We start from the raw sequence: 19,694 nt of genomic DNA, 5'->3' as shown, positions 1-19,694 counted from the left end.
ATAGTGTTCTCATTATAATGTCATGTATATGGCAGGTTGGCGCTGCACATCTTGCACTTAACTTTATTTTCATGATCAAAACATTTTTTTTATATTTTTTTTCAAGTCAAGTCACGGCGTCGGCGATCATCGTTTTCATGATCGATCGTCACTGTCACGTCCGAGTACTAGTAGTTGTCTACATCTATAGTTAGTAGTTCTTTTTCTGTGTTTTTGATCAAATAAATGCACCATATACAATATTATGCTGAACACCATTAACATACTGATGAAACTAGTAATTTGCCAGGGATAACAGTATACAATTGTAGCTACTATAATTAATAGTTATCATAGTTATTATAGTTCATAGATGCCTTGTCCTCCTATCCGGTAAGTATTAATATTGGTCTTGCAAAGATGCTGATTACCTACCAGACTAATGACAGTTTTACTCCTCCTGTATCTGAGATCTTTTAACTTCTAACACGTAGCCAAAGCCAATGCAGCAATTTATCATAGCTACATATAGCCTACTGGAAGTGTGAAAAGCCTTGGTAACAGTCTCAATCAGCTCTCTAGCTCTCGAATCAGCATTATTATATTATCAGTAAGATGAATTACATATTGGGTACTCAAATTCGGAGAACCCTGGCTCACTACACATTGGAACACTGATGGTGACATGGTATATAACAGTGTTGAGGATAACGCATAAGTAACACGAGTTACGTTATCAGATTACTGTTTTCAAGTAACTAGTAAAGTAATGCATCACTTTTAAAATGTAAAAACTTAAAAAAAATTAAGTAACTTCGCTTTCCCATTTATTGAGTGACACCTGACCCCCATGCCGAGAGAAATCAGGAGTAAGTGCAGAGGTGTTGTGTGTGCGCTGTGTGAACATGATGGCACAAAAACAGATTAAGTATTCTTCAAAATGTATAAACGCAGTGAAATATGAGATAAACCACTTTTTTTTTATTGCTGAAGCAAGAGTGTGGAACTGTACAGGGGTGAATCTACATTTCCTTCAGCCTGAGGTTTATTCGTTTCACTTTTGATGTGAAAGGGGCTTTATGTAAAATGTAAAGCAAAAGTAACGCAACACATTACTTTCCATAAAAAGAAATTAAGTAACAATTAGTATTTTTTATTTTAATTTTTTTAGAAATTAATGCATATTGTAACGCATTACTTTTACTTTCCCAAACACTGGTTATGAACAACAGCAGAGAAGATATTTTTCTAAAATTTATTTTATGTTACATTCTGGTAAATACTTTGATTGTTACATATACCTGCAACATTTCAGCCGTAACTTAATTATAAATGTTAGCTAAATCATGTTCAGTGCCTGTCTATGTATGCTTATGCTGAAATATAATAAAATAAAGGTTTTAGTTTTTTCTAAACATCTATCGCTTGTCATAATGTGTATCGCTCGCGTGATGTTTTAAGTTCCATTAAGGGAATATAGTGAGCATCTATGCTCCAGTGGCGTAGGATTTTGAAATTGGTGGGGACGGGGACATCAATATATAAATATATTTTAAGTTTTGATCGAAATTATTGATATATCAGTGTCACTGGATATTGGTAGGGACACGTCCCTAGCGTCCCTTCTAAATTCTACGCCCATGCAGTATGCTCTGAGTATGTATACTGAGTATGCTCCATAGTTTTCACATTGCACTGGGGGACTTTATTGGGAGCGAACGTTTCAAAGTAGGCTACTGGAATGATTTTGCGGTTAAGACAGCCCGTAAAATGGCCGACTCTGTTTCAGTGCCCTGACTACTGAACTAGGGCGCTGTTTGAGACGCACCCAGTGTCTGTTTTATAAGAGACACACTGTATATCGATACATCCATTCAGTTTGTACGAGTCTGACATTGTTCAACTCATGTAAGCTTGATTCAGCAGCTCACAGTGAGAAAATCTGTGAACTCCTACTGCAGATGTCCATGAATATAAACAGAGGGCATAAAACTGTGAGCTCTGACTCTATGTTGAGTCAGGATTAAGTGGAAGGGGCATGAATATGTATTCACAGCTGTCTCTGCACTTACACATCACAATGTGTCAGCTTTTTTTTTATATATATATGAAATAATTAACCCAAATGAGCAGAATAATATAGCAGAATAATTTGTCATTTTCAGTATTTTTTGTTTTTTAAATATATATCTATAAATGTTTTAAGAATTCGCCACCAATTCACCAACGTAAAATACAAATTGCCATGAGAGTGTATTGGTATTGTGTAACATTCATAACAGCTTATATATTAATTATAGCTGCAGAATATATATTACTTAAACTACGCAACTGAACACAGTTTAACTCCACGATCTCTCATGCAAACCAGAATATGCTTGTCACCACGGTTACCATTCTCCACGTCAAGGTCTGTGTCCATCCATCTTTTGTGTAAATCACAAAAGTCGTAAACTCAAATCAATAGCCATTTTCAAATTGCATGCCAAGCAACCGATTCCTCCTAAATGGTTTGCAGGCTGTGAGTTTGCAGTGTAAAAATAATTCAGTCAGCAGCCATCCCTAAAATTGGAGGTTGTTTGTATGCTGTGATTGATTGCTTTCCTCCCACATTTAGCACGGTGAAGGTCTGGAGCACATCTGTATTTAATGTGAAATGAAAGTTCCTTTGTGTTCCAATCCTAAGGACTTCAAACACTGACCACAAACTCCAGGAAGGTCTACCTGTAGAAAGCTATGCTTTAGCATACTTGAGCCAAAATTTGACCCCTCAACAATTAGTCTGGGAACTCTGATTAACAGAGAAAAGTCATTCAGAGCATGAAAATAAGGGGGGGGGGGGGGGGGAAATCCCATTATTTTTTCTTTTTAGTCTCAGTGATTATGCGTTGACCTTGTGAACTGCAAGCAAAGATAATGGTGTAACTGTCAGAATCTAATATAGCAGTAAAGGAACCATACAAGAGATCAAGTGCAAGATCAAAGAAAAGATACTGTATTCATCTAAATTGCTCTTTCAGCCACTGAGTTCAGCACACCTCTCAGTTTTTCTCCGAACTGATGCTCAGCTTGGGGAGATTTGGTCGAAGGGTAGAGCGCTGCGTGGGTTTGCAATGCATCCAATAAACTATCAGATAAACATACTTAACCCTGACTACATGGGACCAGTAGCACAGAACATCCAAAACTAAGATAGGCTAGTAACGGCTCACATTAACATTTGCTTGATCATTGCTGCATGCACAGAAAATATGTGCTTTTATACTATTTGCATAACGTTGTGCAGGCTATACTGGGACGCACGACGAAGGAGTAGGAACAAAACACAGTCTTTAACAAATCCAAAATGAACACTCGTGCAGGAGATCGCAGGAGAAATCAAACACAACTACTTGCAACACAAACGTAGACAATACCGGACAAAGAAACTATAGGAAAACAGAGCTTAGATACACAAGATACACAAACAGGGTATAATTAACAAAAACAGAAACAAAAACAGATGTTAACTCATTTAAAACCACGGAGACTAGCAAAGGGAACGCAGGCACGACAGAACACAGAAACGCAACAAAGCAGACCATAACAATAACATTGATGTTTAAAATTACTGTATTTTTTACAACATAGCCTACTATGATGCACTACTAAATAAGCTCCATAAAATTTGACTGTGAATCAATATTAGGCTATCATATTTTCATATTTTAATTAAACGAAATAAATCATTCTCTCTCTCTCTCTCTCTCTCTCCAGTATATATATATATATATATATATATATATATATATATATATATATATATATATATACACACACACACACACACACATATATATTCTCACCCTCATAAGAATCTTCATGCATCTTTTTATCCATCTAATGATAGATCATAATCAGTGGAGTACTGCAAACCATGCAGAGTCTTAAATATTTTTCTCTTCAATTATCCTTTTCTGTGTTGAAAAACATTTTCATCTGTTGTTCATCTAGGTTTCTGTCATTTAGAAGTGTAAGTCTGACTGGCCAGAGCGAGTTAAAGCTGGAGAACAAATGTTAGTCAGCCCCTAACTGACTGAGATATCAACGAGAAGTGAGACTGTGATACGTGCAGAATTGAAAAGTGGAAGAATAAAAATCTCTCTAGAATTAACCATATTATAATTGGATTCAAAGGGCGCTTGAAACACACACACACACACACACGACCCCGCCTCTCCAGCGGAAAACACAACTCTCACGCTCTCACTCAGGTCCAGTAGCGCATATGAGGATAAACGAGCGCGCGAGACTCCGCACTTTGAGAATCTGTGCATCCACGAGGAAAACCACTAAACCGCATCTCTGTTGCAAAAGGTGAGGCGTCTTTTTTATCGTCTTTCAGTTTCTTTATGCATTGGTCAAGAGCCTGTACCCTGGATATGAGTTAAATTAAGCCTAAGTGGTAAAAAGGTTAAAATAGTCAACATTTGAGGACGCACAAAACCAAAGCATAAAAAAGTAATAGTTTAACTAGACATAGCCTATACAGTTTAAAATATAAAACATTAATGTATTGGCTATCAGTATAACAATAATAATTAGCCTATGTCATGTATTTCTGAAGTCACGTAGCCTATTGCAGTCTCATCACATGACATCATATTAAGTATTGACAAGATTTTAATAGAATGAATTCGGATATACTTTCGAGTAAGTATGGCTCACGCACATTTTGGTCATTTTTCTGCAATTGAATGATTATTCTGCTAATTAATGGAATACACTTATTGCAGCCTACAAATTCTGTTAACTCCTCCGTTCATAAATCTCTCCTCGTTGTTTTGATTAACCTTTTGTGAATGTGAACCAGCAAGATAAGGGGAAGTCCGACTCATTTCTCCAAATCGGTTCTTTCGAACAGCTAATTTCAAAGAACCGGTTAAAAACGTCGATACAGTGGGGTTTTCTTTCACGTGGCATATTATTAAACATCATAAACGTTCCAATAAAGAAATATGTAGAACATTATTAATGTTTATTACTTTAACATATTACCCGCTCTAACGTTTTGGGATGTATTTTTTAGTATAAATCTATAACTAATAGTAAAATATGTACTGAAATAAATATAAGAAAGATGGTTCTCGGTTCAGCCCAATAGGCAGATTTAGTACGCATGATACATTTAGTAGACTGATTTTTTAAAAATCAATGAAAAAGAATAATTCATTCAGTAGTCTACATCACTGTAACTCAAGTGTGTGTGTGGGAGAGAGGGCAGGTATGCTTGAGTGAGATCTGAATAAACTGCTCAATGAAATTCCTTCACAACCAAAGTTTTGACAGCTTCACACCTGGCGAGGCAGAGATTGCGGATTTACGGCCTGGATGAAAGCTTTTGAGGGCAGCAGGCTCGAAGGGAAGTTGAAGTGATCAAGCAAAATGCCAGAAAATCGACAGCTGAATTAAGGGACTTGTAGAGAGATCAATCTTTTCTCTTTTTATTCCTTCTTCTCTAGGAAATAAGCAATCTATTTTAAGGCATGCCTGCACGTAGACATCACCAGTGTTGATGAGCTCGTTAGTCTAAATCATTACTCGTTACTCTTTTCAATATTGTTACTCCCTGCCAACAGTAACTCGTTTTATTATACTTTTTTTGTTACACCCCACAATATCAGTAAATGTGTCCTTTCTCTTTTCTCCTCTTTGTGAATGTCAGGGTATAATTACGTTTACTTCATATTTCTTTAGACAGTAAGTATCATTTCTATTCTTTTTCCTCTAAATTACGTGATTTTGATTAAAATTAGTGGCTTCTCAGTGTTTTCACTTCTGTGATCGCTGTTAGACTCAGTGAACAATGATTTGCTGCAGATACATTACTCAGATACATACTTCATTACTCAGATGCATACTTGATTGTTGACATTTTGTCTTCCCTGGATGAAAAAACATCCCATGTAAGAATAAGTTGGGTGTATTATATATCGGGATCAAACGGATGTATATGGGCAAGCCATGTAATGTCAGAATATGCTACAATTTACATTTGCCAATAATGTTTACGTGCACTAATCATAAAGATTACGAAAAATAATCTAGGGATGATTGAATTGGTGGACTTCAAATCAGTAGGGGTGAAGACGACAAAAAATTTAAAATTATTACTGTAACACTTTAATAGTAATGCATTACTGTCCAACACTGGACATCACAGACTGCATAATCTTAAGCACATGACTTTTTGTGTCAGTAAATAAATAATGGCATTAAATTGTATTTTATTTGGTTCACGCTTTTTGAAACATGTCTTTTTGTTGAGAAAAGTGAACATATTGTAAAATATATGATTTACCTTACTGCTTTGGTTAACAAAATAACTGATTGATTTTAATCTCCCTCCTTTCTCATGCAATTCTGTGAGACTGATTCACAATGAATACTGTTGAAATGGAACTTAATGTGTTAAGCTAGACAAAAGATGTCAACGGCTTTGAGAAGATCTTTTCTGACACTATATCAATTGATCAATTTAATTTGCATTTAAAAGGAAAAGAATGTTGTTTCGAGGAGGGGAATTGTTGCATGAACAATGCATGCCGTCATATATTTGATCATTACTCATGCGTTTCATTTGCTATGTTATGGTAGCAAAAGGTGTCACTTCTAAAGACTTCATCAGGGCTGTGTTTATAGACCTTAAAAGGTATGGTTCACATAAAAAAACTCAAAGAAAAAAAAAACAGTTTTAATTTAATTGTCGTGTAAACGTACCCTCAGACATTAACAGAACCAAAAACAAAAACAAAACTTGAAACATGAACAAACAAACCCAAAACGTGACAGATATAAGATACACGTCATGAATTCCCAGGAAAATCCAGCTGATGCCCTGATGTGTAGAAATGGGTTCTGCCAATATCCACGGCACTGTCCTCCTGTGTATTTGGAAATACCTTAAGGCTTGAATATCTAATAAAAAATTACTTTTTCGATTCTAGAATTGCACTCACTCCTTTACGTGTGTATCAGCAATAGGTTGTTGGTTGCAGTTTATAACCTCTTCCTCAATCTAGTCTTAAGTTATATATCAGAGTTTAGGACGTAAAGGCTTAATTCTATTTTAGGTGTCAAGAAAAGATGAATGTTGATCTCTTTGGGTTCTCAAATTAAATTACCAGACTCAAAACTTCTTAGTGAATTGCACTCATATTATATTCAACAACATGACCCCCACCATATATTACATTACACCCACAACCTGAAATTAAATGATGAAAGGAATCGGACAATGTTCAGGGATTGGGAGATGTCCATTAGATGTCCAATTAGCATGAAGCCAACGTTGATATAAACAAGTCCAACTCGATGCTCACATGGAAGAGTTTTCTTGTCTTCATATAAATAATCCCTGATGTTCTGAAGTCCAGCAACAATCAGAACAACAGTCCTTTCATAGCATTCCAACTTTTGAATTACCTTCCTCACATGAAAGAAAGCACAGGCATAAAAGGTCCATCTAAATAAAAGATACACTCACAATTAGCAGGCATGAATAGCTTAATGCTGAATACATACTTAACCCCACAATATTCACATGGGCTACCAAGCATCAACATCATACAGTGCATGTAAACAAAAACAACTCTACTTACTGATTGACCAAAAGGAAACAAATTCCTCAATCATAGGACCTCAGAAAATACATTTGGATTAGCACAAGGAAGCCATTGCTTCCTATCCAACTGCTTGCCTCTTCTTCAGGTATAGTACCTGGCTAAATACTCAACTATGAAGATCGTTAGCGCCCCCTAATGGGTGACAAAACATAACCTCTATAGTAACAGGGCTAGAGCTGTTACATACCCGCCTGCTCAGAGGAAAATTTGTCATAACCATGGCAAATTTTAAGATTTTGTACATGAAAAGTTTCATACTTGTCAGGGTCAGAGACAAAAGCAACTGAATAATTAACCGGACCCAACTTTTTCTTTACCTTGGCCGGACCTTTCCATTTGGCCGCTAATTTTGCCATAAACCCTTCCTCAGCTTTGGACAGGGGATGAGCCCGTACCCAAACCACTTCTCCCTCCTGGAAATGAGCTGGATTTCGACGCTGATCATAGTATTTCTTCTGTTTTGCTTGAGCTCGTTCCACGTTACACTTGACAATGTTAAGGAGTTCCTTCTGTTTGTCAATTATGGGATAGGTAGGGTGGCTAGGATCCGGTGGTCTCTGCAAAGCACGCTCCATTGGCCCTTTAAGTTTCCTTCCTAGTGCTATTTCGGCAGGAGTGAAGCCAGTGCTTTCGTGAAAGGCTGTATTGATGGCAAATCTGAACTCAGGAATCCATCTGTCCCAGAGTTTGTGCTGATCACCTACATATGAGGCGATCATTGTTTTCAGATTTCGGTTAACCCTCTCAGTAAGGTTAGTTTGGGGATGGTAAGCAGTTGTTAATTTTTGAACAACGCCCCACTGTTTGCACACCGAGCTGAGGAGATGGGAAGTAAATTGTGATCCACGATCAGACACTAGGTACGCTGGTATGCCCCATCGAGTAAAAATCTCTTCCACCAAAATTCTTGCGATCTGGGGAGTTTTCGCAGATCTAAGTGGAAACATCTCCACCCACTTAGAACAGTAATCCACAATAACCATAAGATACTCATTTTTCTTGCAGCTTTTAGGAAAAGGACCCATTAAGTCAACACCTAGCATGAAACCAGGTTCAACTATCGGTGTTGATTGTAACTGACCCGAGAGTTTAGAAAGCGTTGGCTTATACCGTTGACATACCTGACAGTCTCGGCAATAATTCCAGACATCCCTCCTTATAGTCGGCCAGTACACTGTTTCCAACAGTCGGAAGAGAGTTTTTAGCTTACCAAGATGCCCACTAAGGGGGTTATCATGAGCATACTGGATGAAAGCTAGTCGGTGTATGGGTGGAATGATGATTTGAAGTTTCTGTCCTTTTTGTCCATCAGGAACACTTCTGAAAAGAAATCCATTTTCAATCAAATGATGTACTCTGGAAGTATCAGGAGGATGTAACTGATCACGGATCGCAGAAACAATGTCTTGTACATCTGGATCATTATTTTGTGCAAGAGCAATTTGAGTCATATCTACTGGCATACTAGCAGATGGAGGTACTTGAGTAAGGGCAATGAGATTATGAGAAATGTCACAATTAGGAATTCTGGAAAGCACATCCGGAACTATGTTACATTGGCCTTTTCTGTATTTGACAACAAAGTGGAACCCTTGGAGACGGATGGTCCACCGTACCAGACGTGACGATGGTTTGGGATGTTGAAAAGCCCACGTCAAAGCCGCATGATCGGTGATGACCTCAAATAGTCTTCCCTCTAAATAGGGTCGCCATTTTTCAACTGCCCACACAACTGCCAAGCATTCCTTTTCTGATACTGAATAGGCTTTTTCCACCCCTCTCAATAACCGAGACGCATAGGCAACGACTCGTTCTATTCCTTCGGTTTCCTGGGTAAGGACAGCTCCTAAACCTACATCACTTGCATCGGTTTGAACTCTAAAAGGCCTATCGAGATCAGGGGCTGCCAGAATGGGTGCCTTAGTTAACTCCATTTTGAGTACATCCAATGACTGCTGACACTGCTCCGACCAAGTCCACGTTGCATTTCTTTGTTTCAATGCATGTAGGGGTGCTGCTTTTTCGGAGAAGTTGGGGATGAACCTATGATACCAACCGGCTAGTCCCAAGAATCTTTGTACTTCTTTGAGAGATTGAGGCGTGGGGAATGACCGAATGGCTGAAACTTTGTCTGGATCTGTTCTGATTCCTTCTCCAGATACTATGTGACCTAGAAACATAAGGGATTTCTGAATGAAATTGCATTTCTTCAAATTGAGGGTGAGACCAGCTCCCGAAAGACAATGGAAGACCTGTTGGAGGTGCCGAAAGTGCTCTTGCTCGTCTTTGGAGTAAATGACCACATCGTCAATGTACACCATGCAGCATTTACCCTTCAGATCTCTAAGCACATGCTCCATTAATCTTTGGAAAGACGCTGCAGCATTTTTCAGGCCGAAAGGTAGACGCTGGAATTCATATAATCCTGATGAAGTCACAAAGGCTGTTTTATGAATGCTGTCATGATCCATGTCTAATTGCCAGTACCCGCTTTTCAGATCAAGGGTACTGAATACCGATGCACCGTGCATAGACTCCAAAATGTCTTGTATTTGTGGCATTGGGTACGCATCCAAAGGTGTCTTGGTATTAAGTCCCCGATAGTCGACACAGAAACGTGCCCCTCCATCTTTATTTGGTACCACAACTACTGGTGAAGCCCAAGATGAGGTAGATGGACGTATAATATGTTTATTCAACATTTCTTTCACCTGTTCATCAATGTACGCCTGCTTTTCCTTAGAAACTCTGTAAGCTCTTTTCCTTACAGGTACCTCATCAGTGGTCAGGATGCGATGTTTGACCAATGTTGTATGACCTATGTCATGTGTACAAACTGTGGGCCAACCCAACATTAGACCCTCCAACTGAATTTGGCCCTGTGTGCTAGTGTCTGCTCTAACTGTCAGACTACGGATGGCCAGAAGATCCTCTTCATTGCCCAGTGGGAGAGACAGGGCAAGGTAGAAATTGACAGCATGGGTTGCTGGAGTGTTATCCTGCCAAAAGAAAGGATGTGTAACAGAAATCGCATCATCTCGTCTTGTGGGTAAGGTATACACAACATGCTGAAAGTCTATTATCATTCCTGAATTCAACAAAAAATCCATTCCCAGTATAACAGGTACTGCAAGATCAGAATCATTCATTATGTAGAATTCAACATCCACTGGAACATCATGCACATTCACCATCCAGATTACTTTCCCCACAGCAGCTTGATGGTGGCCATTGGCAAGGAGAAACATTTGTCCTCCACTTGACAATAAGATTTTTTCCTTGCACAAATATTTCCACAGGGATTTTTGCATTAAAGATAACGTACTACCAGTGTCAATAAGTGCAGCTAACTGTTTACCTTGAATTCTAAGCGGAATGGTGAGGTTTCCAGGATTATGTTGTGAATTCTCTTTAATGTTTTGTACTACTCGGGTATAGGATGGAGTGCTCTTTCTTTGGGACTCTTGACTCAAGACATTCTTCTTTCGCTGCTCATCCACGTTCATTGTGTTCCAGTACTTCTTTGATTCGCTAATGTCTCTTTCAACTTGCGTTCCAACCCGGACCAGTTCATGAACTGACTGCAAATTCCCTCTCAACAAGCTGGCAAGCCGAGGGTTGCAGTTTCTCAAGATGGCTTGAATCATCTCCTTTTCAGTCATTCCCTTTTTCCACCTTAAACATAGGGCACGGTAATGGAAAGCGAAGTCCCTAAAATTTTCATTTACGCCTTGCCTTCTTTCCATAAGTTTCCTCATGGCTACTACTTCATAATCTTCATTTAAGAAGGCTTGTAGGAAGGATTCTTTGAACTGCTGCCAATTATGGACCCTTTTCTTTTCAGCAGTCCACCAGTCTTTGGCCGTGTGGCTCAAAACCGCCGTAAGGGAAGCTATAGTTTCCTCATCTGTTAATGGACGGACATCAAAATATTCCTCACAATTTTCAATGAACGCAAGCGGGTCTTCCTCTGGATGATTACTGAATTTTGGAAATTCAAGCTTGACAGGGGGATTATACTGGCTTCCTGATGTACTGTCAGTTGTACAGTAGGTATTAGAATGAATATCTTTAGAACATTTGTGGATAACAGTTCTACTGGTGGTTGAATAGGGAGTAGATATTGTTGGGTTGCAAGTCTGTAGTCTACGGTCTATCTGCTTGTCTCGCCTTTTAAGACAATCCACCATAGACTGACCCAAATCTTGCACCAGCATCTCTAAACATTTTTTTACTCTACCACATTCACGATCGATATGATATGTCATTTTCTCTTCAATGGATTTACACATGGCCTTGCAATCCCTCCCAGATATTTGTTCTCTCACCTGTTGTCGAATATTACTGACATTTACCTCCAGAGCATCCAGCCGGTTAGCAAATTCGTTGATTATGGTGGGTTTAGAATCTGGTATTACATGTTCAGGCTCCTCATAGTCATCTGGGGGTGGAGGAAGGGGTAGTTGAAAATCTTCATTAGGATCTTCCAGAATTTCTCCATCCTCCGCATCTGACTCAATATACAAATCACTAAATGTATTCATTAGCTCTTTCATTGGATCTCGGTGGGTTCTAAATGATGCTGACGCGAAGTCCATGTCGGGTACGGGAACATCCCCCCAAAAGTTTGTGTATCAGCCATTATTTAAAGGGAACCATAAAAAAACACCTTAAAGCCTTCAGGTCCCTGTTCGGGCGCCATTTATATATAACCTCTTCCTCAATCTAGTCTTAAGTTATATATCAGAGTTTAGGACGTAAAGGCTTAATTCTATTTTAGGTGTCAAGAAAAGATGAATGTTGATCTCTTTGGGTTCTCAAATTAAATTACCAGACTCAAAACTTCTTAGTGAATTGCACTCATATTATATTCAACAACATGACCCCCACCATATATTACATTACACCCACAACCTGAAATTAAATGATGAAAGGAATCGGACAATGTTCAGGGATTGGGAGATGTCCATTAGATGTCCAATTAGCATGAAGCCAACGTTGATATAAACAAGTCCAACTCGATGCTCACATGGAAGAGTTTTCTTGTCTTCATATAAATAATCCCTGATGTTCTGAAGTCCAGCAACAATCAGAACAACAGTCCTTTCATAGCATTCCAACTTTTGAATTACCTTCCTCACATGAAAGAAAGCACAGGCATAAAAGGTCCATCTAAATAAAAGATACACTCACAATTAGCAGGCATGAATAGCTTAATGCTGAATACATACTTAACCCCACAATATTCACATGGGCTACCAAGCATCAACATCATACAGTGCATGTAAACAAAAACAACTCTACTTACTGATTGACCAAAAGGAAACAAATTCCTCAATCATAGGACCTCAGAAAATACATTTGGATTAGCACAAGGAAGCCATTGCTTCCTATCCAACTGCTTGCCTCTTCTTCAGGTATAGTACCTGGCTAAATACTCAACTATGAAGATCGTTAGCGCCCCCTAATGGGTGACAAAACATAACCTCTATAGTAACAGGGCTAGAGCTGTTACAAGTTCACTTAATGGCCACCGTAATAACAAGTGTTCCCTATCAGTTCGGTCACTCTCAACGTACGTCGTGACCGACTAACAGGAATCTTGCTAGAGAGGCCAATCTACTTTGAGTAAAACTAAACAAGCCAATGCACATTGGCGTGCAATCATTTGGATCAGCTGTTCAGTCTTGCAAGCGGGTGTGTCAGCGGTACCCGAGACGGTCAACGCGCGGTGAATGGGTCGTGCGATGTCCACGTTGGTGGTTCAGGAACGCCATCTCTGGCTGTGTCTGGCCGACATGAGGGAGACCGACAAGCTCCGGTTCCTCAACTCCCCCGTGTCCCAGACCGGCCTCTTCGGCGACGTGATCGAGAACTTTGCCCAGCAGTTCTTGGCTGTACAAAAGCAGACTGAGGACATCAAGCCCTCAGTCTGCTCATTGCCGGGACCGGCCTTCTGCGTCTGCCCTCGCTCCCGCGCCACAGCAGCAGCCTCCAGCTAAACGGCGCCGTGGAGCCAGTCACAAGCAGGCTGCCCCGCATGTCCATGCCCCCGTCAAGAAGGGCGGCAAAGCCAATGGTAAGCGGCCCTAGGATGGGCGACCCGGAGATGGATGGGACTGCTCTTCGGGAGACGGTGACCGCACCGCTCCCTGCCCCGGAAGAGGGCCGGTTGGAGAATCCTTTGTTTTGTTTTGTTTGTGTTCCACCGCTGGCCTCAAGCCGCTCGGGCTGCTTCATATGAGGCCGCTTCAGCACTGGCTTCATCGCAGAGTCCCGATGGGCGTGGCATCCTACGGCACTCACCTGGTAGCAATCACATTGTCGTGCCGCCAGACTTTCAGCCCGTGGTCAGATCTCTCAATCCTGCAGGCAGGAGTGTCCTTGGAACAGGTTTCCAGGCATGCTGTGGTATTCACAGATGCCTCTGCCACCGGCTGGGGTGTCACGTGCAACAGGCATGCAGTGTCAGGTGTGTTGACGCTCCCCCAACTGCATTGGCACATCAACTGCCTCGAGTTGCTAGCAGTACGTCTCGCCCTGAGCCGCTTGAAGAGGCCGTTACAGGGCAAGGACGAGCTGATCTGTATGGACAACACTGCGACCATTGCGTACATCAACCGACAAGGTGGTCTACGCTCCCGTCGCATGTCGCAACTTGCCCACCATCTGGACTCAGACGCATCTGAGGTCGCTTCAAGCCATGTACGGTGTGCTCAACTTTGTGTCACGAGCTGTGCTCCCGGGCGAATGGTGACTCCACCCCCAGGCGGTTCAGCTGATCTGGAGAGTGTTCGGGGAGGTTCAGGTAGACCCGTTTGCCTCCTCAGAGACCTCCCACTGCCAGCTGTTCTACTCCCTGACCAAGGGAACTCTCGGCACAGATGCTGGCACACAGCTGGCCCCGGGGCCTCCGCAAATATGCATTCCCCCCAGTGAGCCTACTTGCACAGACCCTGTGCAAAGCCAGGGAGGACGAGGAGCAGGTCCTTCTGGTGGCTCCCTATTGGCCCACCCGGACTTAGTTCCCAGATCTAATGCTCCTCGTGACAGTCCCTCCCTGGCCCATTCCTCTGAGGAAGAATCTTCTGACTTAGAGACGGGGCACCCTTTGGCACCTGCGTCCGGACGTCTGGAAACTCCATGTCTGGTCCCTGGACGGGACGTGGAGGTTTTAGGTGACTTACCCCCAGAGATACTTAACACCATCACTTCTGCAAGGGCGCCGTCCACGTGTATATGCCTTGAAGTGGAACCTGTTTGTCTAGTGGTGTTTTTCTCGCTGGGAAGACCCCCGAAGATGTTTGATAGGGTCCGTGTTTTCCTTCTTGCAGCAAGGGTTGGAGCGAAGGCTGTCTCCCTCCACCCTCAGGGTACATGCTGCCACTATTTCAGCATATTACGACCACATAGATGGCAAAACAGTAGGAAAGCACGACCTGGTCGTCAGGTTCCTTAGGGGGGCGAGACGATTAAAACCTCCTCGACCCCCATCCATACCCTCTTGAGACCTTTCCCTGGTGCTTCGAGCACTTCAGGATGCTCCCTTTGAGTCTCTGCAGACAACAGACCTAAAGCTTCTTTCCATGAAGTCTCTGCTGCTGATTGCACTGGCCTCTGTCAAGAGGGTAGGGGACCTGCAGGCATTTTCGGTCGACGAATCGTGCCTAGAGTTCAGGCCGGGTGACAACCACGTTGTACTGAGACTAGGCTATGTGCCCAAGGTTCCTACCACTCCCTTCAGGGACCAGGTAGTGAACCTGCAAGTGTTGCCCCTGGAAGGCTCTGTCCCATTCACGCTCTTCAGTTATTGCAGAGAGAGGAGAGAGTTGAGTAATTCCAATTGTTAGAAATGAGAAGACCTGTGCCCCCACCCCTCCCAGACTGGCGAGGAGTGTGAGAGAAGGAGAAGTTGTTAGAGAGAGCAGCAGGGGTTGCTGAGTCTTCTGGACGAATCCAGGTCTCAGTTAAGGCTAAAATATTAAGAGTAGAGTGAGATGCAAAGGCTGGAATGAAGTCAGCTTTGTTGACTGCTGACTGACAATTCCATAGACCCATAGAAATAGAGAGAGGTGTGTGAGAGGATGAGAGAATGGGACGCAGATTAGCAGTATTGCGCTGCCTTCTGTGCGTGATGGGAGAGCGCAGTCGAGAGACAACAGGAATGTATTGAAAACACATAATTAGTAGGGAAATACTATACCAGTGTGAAAGGAAGAGGAAGAAGAGGATACTTAAGTGCCTTTTAGGTGTCCTTGCTCGGTGGAGTCACGCAGGTAGAGTCGATGGTCTTTACCCGTGTTGGTCTTCACGCGAGGAGAGCTGAACACTACCGCTGTCGCGGCGCCCACTACAGAAATATAGTGCTTTCAAACGCCTGAGTGAGGACAGCTGCTTGTCCAAGCAATTAACACAGCCAAAGCAAATAATCTGAAAATGGGAGAGAATCGAAACTGCCTGTTTTGCTACACTTAAGTTCTATAAAATTTAAACTGCAATAGCCTCCTTCTCAGACGCGGCTGTTATTTAAAGTAGTCACGCGTCTAATTAAAATACAGATTTGTTTGCAGGTAAAAATTTACAAATAACCACAGAATCGAAAATAGCCCTACTTTCTGGAAAATAATACACTGAACGACAAGAGAACTGAATATTAAGAAAAACCACTTGCGCGCTCTCGCTCGTCCTTCACGCAGACTGACGCTTGTCCTACATATTTCATATGTAGTACAACCATCGGGTTAGTCCATATGCATTTTCCACATAACTCCTTCAAAGAATGAGGCTTCCGCAGGGTTTTCCTTCCTAACAGAAAGGGCACGCTTTCCCAGTGTTATCCAATAATCTCACTGTATGGGTTATCACAGAACAACAGTGACAGGCATTCTCTGTGTTAGCCCTCTCCTATCGTCCTTCCAGGCAAGAAGGGGTGCTGGAAGGGGTGCAGCAGCTGTGGCGCTTTGGTAGGGATTCCTATTAGTCGGTCACGACGTACGTTGAGAGTGACCGAACTGATAGGGAGGAACGGAGACATACGTCCCGTTACCACATCTACTCTAAAGTCTGGCAGTGTGATCCTCAGTCGTCGAAAAGCATGATGCCAACTGTCTTGTAGAGTCTTGTAGAGTATTACAGCATTAATGGGGTTTCCAGGTGCTTGAAGGTCATTGTTCTTTACATTCCTTTTTCTTTCTTTGGTTGTGATTACAGCATTAATGGGGTTTCCAGGTGCTTGAAGGTCATTGTTCTTTCCATTTCCTTTTTCTTTCTTTGGTTGTGATTACAGCATTAATGGGGTTTCCAGGTGCTTGAAGGTCATTGTTCTTTACATTCCTTTTTCTTTCTTTGGTTGTGATTTAAGCATCTGATGCAAACGGTGGCCGAGAAGTGCAAAACAAACCATAAAAAAAACTAAACGAAAACGAAAACACAATGACAAACCTGAAAACAAATTAGCAAGTCAGAAAACACAACAACAAGTCAGACAAAATAGAGAAGGTATATGTGGCGATTCGCGAATGGAATGCCTGAACTCTGATTGGACGAGACATCTGTCAATCAAGACATGCAGAAAGTACAGAAGACTGCGGCAGGAGAAAGTCAATTCGCGTGTGCATGTGTAAATATTAGAGCCGTTTCGTCTTGTGTTCTATAATATGGTATAGTTAAGCAAGAGTGCTGTTTTTTGCACATGTGGTATTCATTTTATACAGATCATTAAACAAGAAGTTAATATTGTGAATTACAATTTGTCAATAAACAAAACAACACACGCTTTGTTCCTGAAGGAATCAGCTGTTTTAACAATTTGTTTGAATGACTAATGATTCATTAAGCCTGTCACTTGCCGCCACTTACTGGTATTTTATTTTCATATTTAAAGGATAATGTCATTTAAAAGTAATTTAATATGTCCAATAATGAAAAAAGCATAGCATTATAACTGCAGTGTTTTTCTTGCCAATGGAAACTTTTCTTAAATTGAAAGTTGACAGAGGCTATTTTAGATGTGCTAGATGCTATTTAGTGCAATAGATTAATAGATTATCATATTGCAGGTCTATTAAGTACATGTTATACACTTTTAAACATTTTTAACTCAGGTCGTTTGCGTAAAAAGCTACATCTGCTGTTCTTACTCTATACACCACTCTCTCCCTTTACCAGTCCCTTTTTAAATTTTGTCTGACCAAACCAGATAGCCTAGTGGTAGGAAGATTTTAATATACATTTAAAAAAAAATCTCCATAATAATCACACTAAATTAGCCGGTTAAATAGACAGCTCTAATATTTACACATGCACACCACACGCAAATCGACAGCGGTCAATATTCCATTTGCCATATATACCTACCTTTTCCATTTAGTCTGACTTGTTGTTGTGTTTTCTGACTTGCTATTTTGTTTTCAGATTTGTTGTGTTTTCTGATTTTGTTATTTTGTTTTTTGTCCTTCCATTGCCTTTATAATTAGTTGTTTTGTTTATGGATTTGTTATTTTGTTTTCGGAATTATGATTTGAAATGAAAAAGGCACTCACATGAGGTGTAATATTTAAATGGGTCCTTTTATGATTTTCCACTTTTTTTACTTTAGTTGGTCTGTAATGTTGCTGTTTGAGCATAAAAAAGATCTGCAAGGTTACAAACCTCAAAGTACACTCTAAAGGGAGATATTTTATTAAATCGAATGTACAATGTAAACCCTTTTCAAGAACTACATTGAACGACTCGTTTTGGAGTCATAATGTTACTAATTTAAATAATCCCCGACCAAGTAATACGCAAAAAAACGAGGTCTGGTTGAGCTGCATTAAAGAAGACAGTGGTGTCGCTAAGTCAAAGAGATGCTGTTTTTTCCACAATGTGTTCAAAACTTATTTGTTTGAACTTCCTAAGGCTGACGAACTTAGAGCGGTTAACATTTATTAACATTGTCAGAGTCTGAATCGGTCTCGAATTGGTTTTAAATTGACAACATTCTTAATATTTACACTAAAGAAGAACTCGCAGTTATGGAGGGGCGGGACATTTTCAAAACATGGGACACACTGGGCCAGCTAACCAATCACAGAACATTTCATATTTCGGAAGGAGGGGCTTCATAGAAATCAGCGTGTTCGAGCCAGACTGGAGAGAGAAGTGCTGTAATAATGTAAAAAAATGGGAAAAATAATGAATTTTTTGAACCATCAAGCATGAAAACGTTCTAGTACACCCCCCCCCCAAAAAAAAGACTGCGTAAAAGGGCATAATAGGATAGGGCTATAACAATAAAAGTCACAATGACCCGCTCCACTAGAAAATGAAGGCATCACACATCCTGATGGGAAGCTCTCAGTAGTGATTTTTAATGTTATATCCCTATTTAATAAAAAAAATGATTGAAATAAGACCTTGGATTTCTTGTTTCATAGCCTGCATATCCGTCAAAAGAGCATCTAACAACCTTGAAGAGAACAGCTTCTTGGTGACAGAGTTTACTGGAATTTTGACATTTTCTGTCTGCATAATTAGGAACATGATGATAGTAATGTTGTAGAGGAAATGTTTTGTCCTGCATTGCTCACCACAGTTATGTTTGAATATTTTTGTTGTTGTTTTTTGGGGTATGCGGAAGGCTGAGAATAACACACACCTCACATGCCTGCCTATTTAATCATAATATAGATATCAAGAGCTGTTTTAGGTAGGGTCAGGGTGCCGGCAAGCAAACATTGTGTGTCTGTGTGTTATAACTAGACCTGGGATATATAGCTTTAAAAAAAAAGAGTTCACAAAAGAGTTCACATATTTTAACAAGAATCAATACATATCTTGATAGGTCTAAAATAGCTTTCCTGGAGGGCCACAGCTCTGCACAGTTTAGCTTGATCAGGTGTGCTTGATTATGGTTGAAGCAAAACTGTGGCCCTCTAGGAATTGAGGCTACGTTTACATTAATCCGGAGACATTTGAAAACGGCGTTTTCGTTTATAAACGCTCTCCGTCCATACTAGCGTTTTCAGGCTTTTTTGGACGTTTCAGTGTGGATGAGAAACTTTTGAAAAA

The sequence above is a fragment of the Phoxinus phoxinus genome (assembly GCF_949152265.1).
Source record: "Phoxinus phoxinus genome assembly, chromosome: 15".
NCBI lineage: Eukaryota > Metazoa > Chordata > Actinopteri > Cypriniformes > Leuciscidae > Phoxinus > Phoxinus phoxinus.
The sequence above is the reverse complement of the archived record's forward strand: the minus strand, read 5'-3'. Positions refer to the sequence as shown.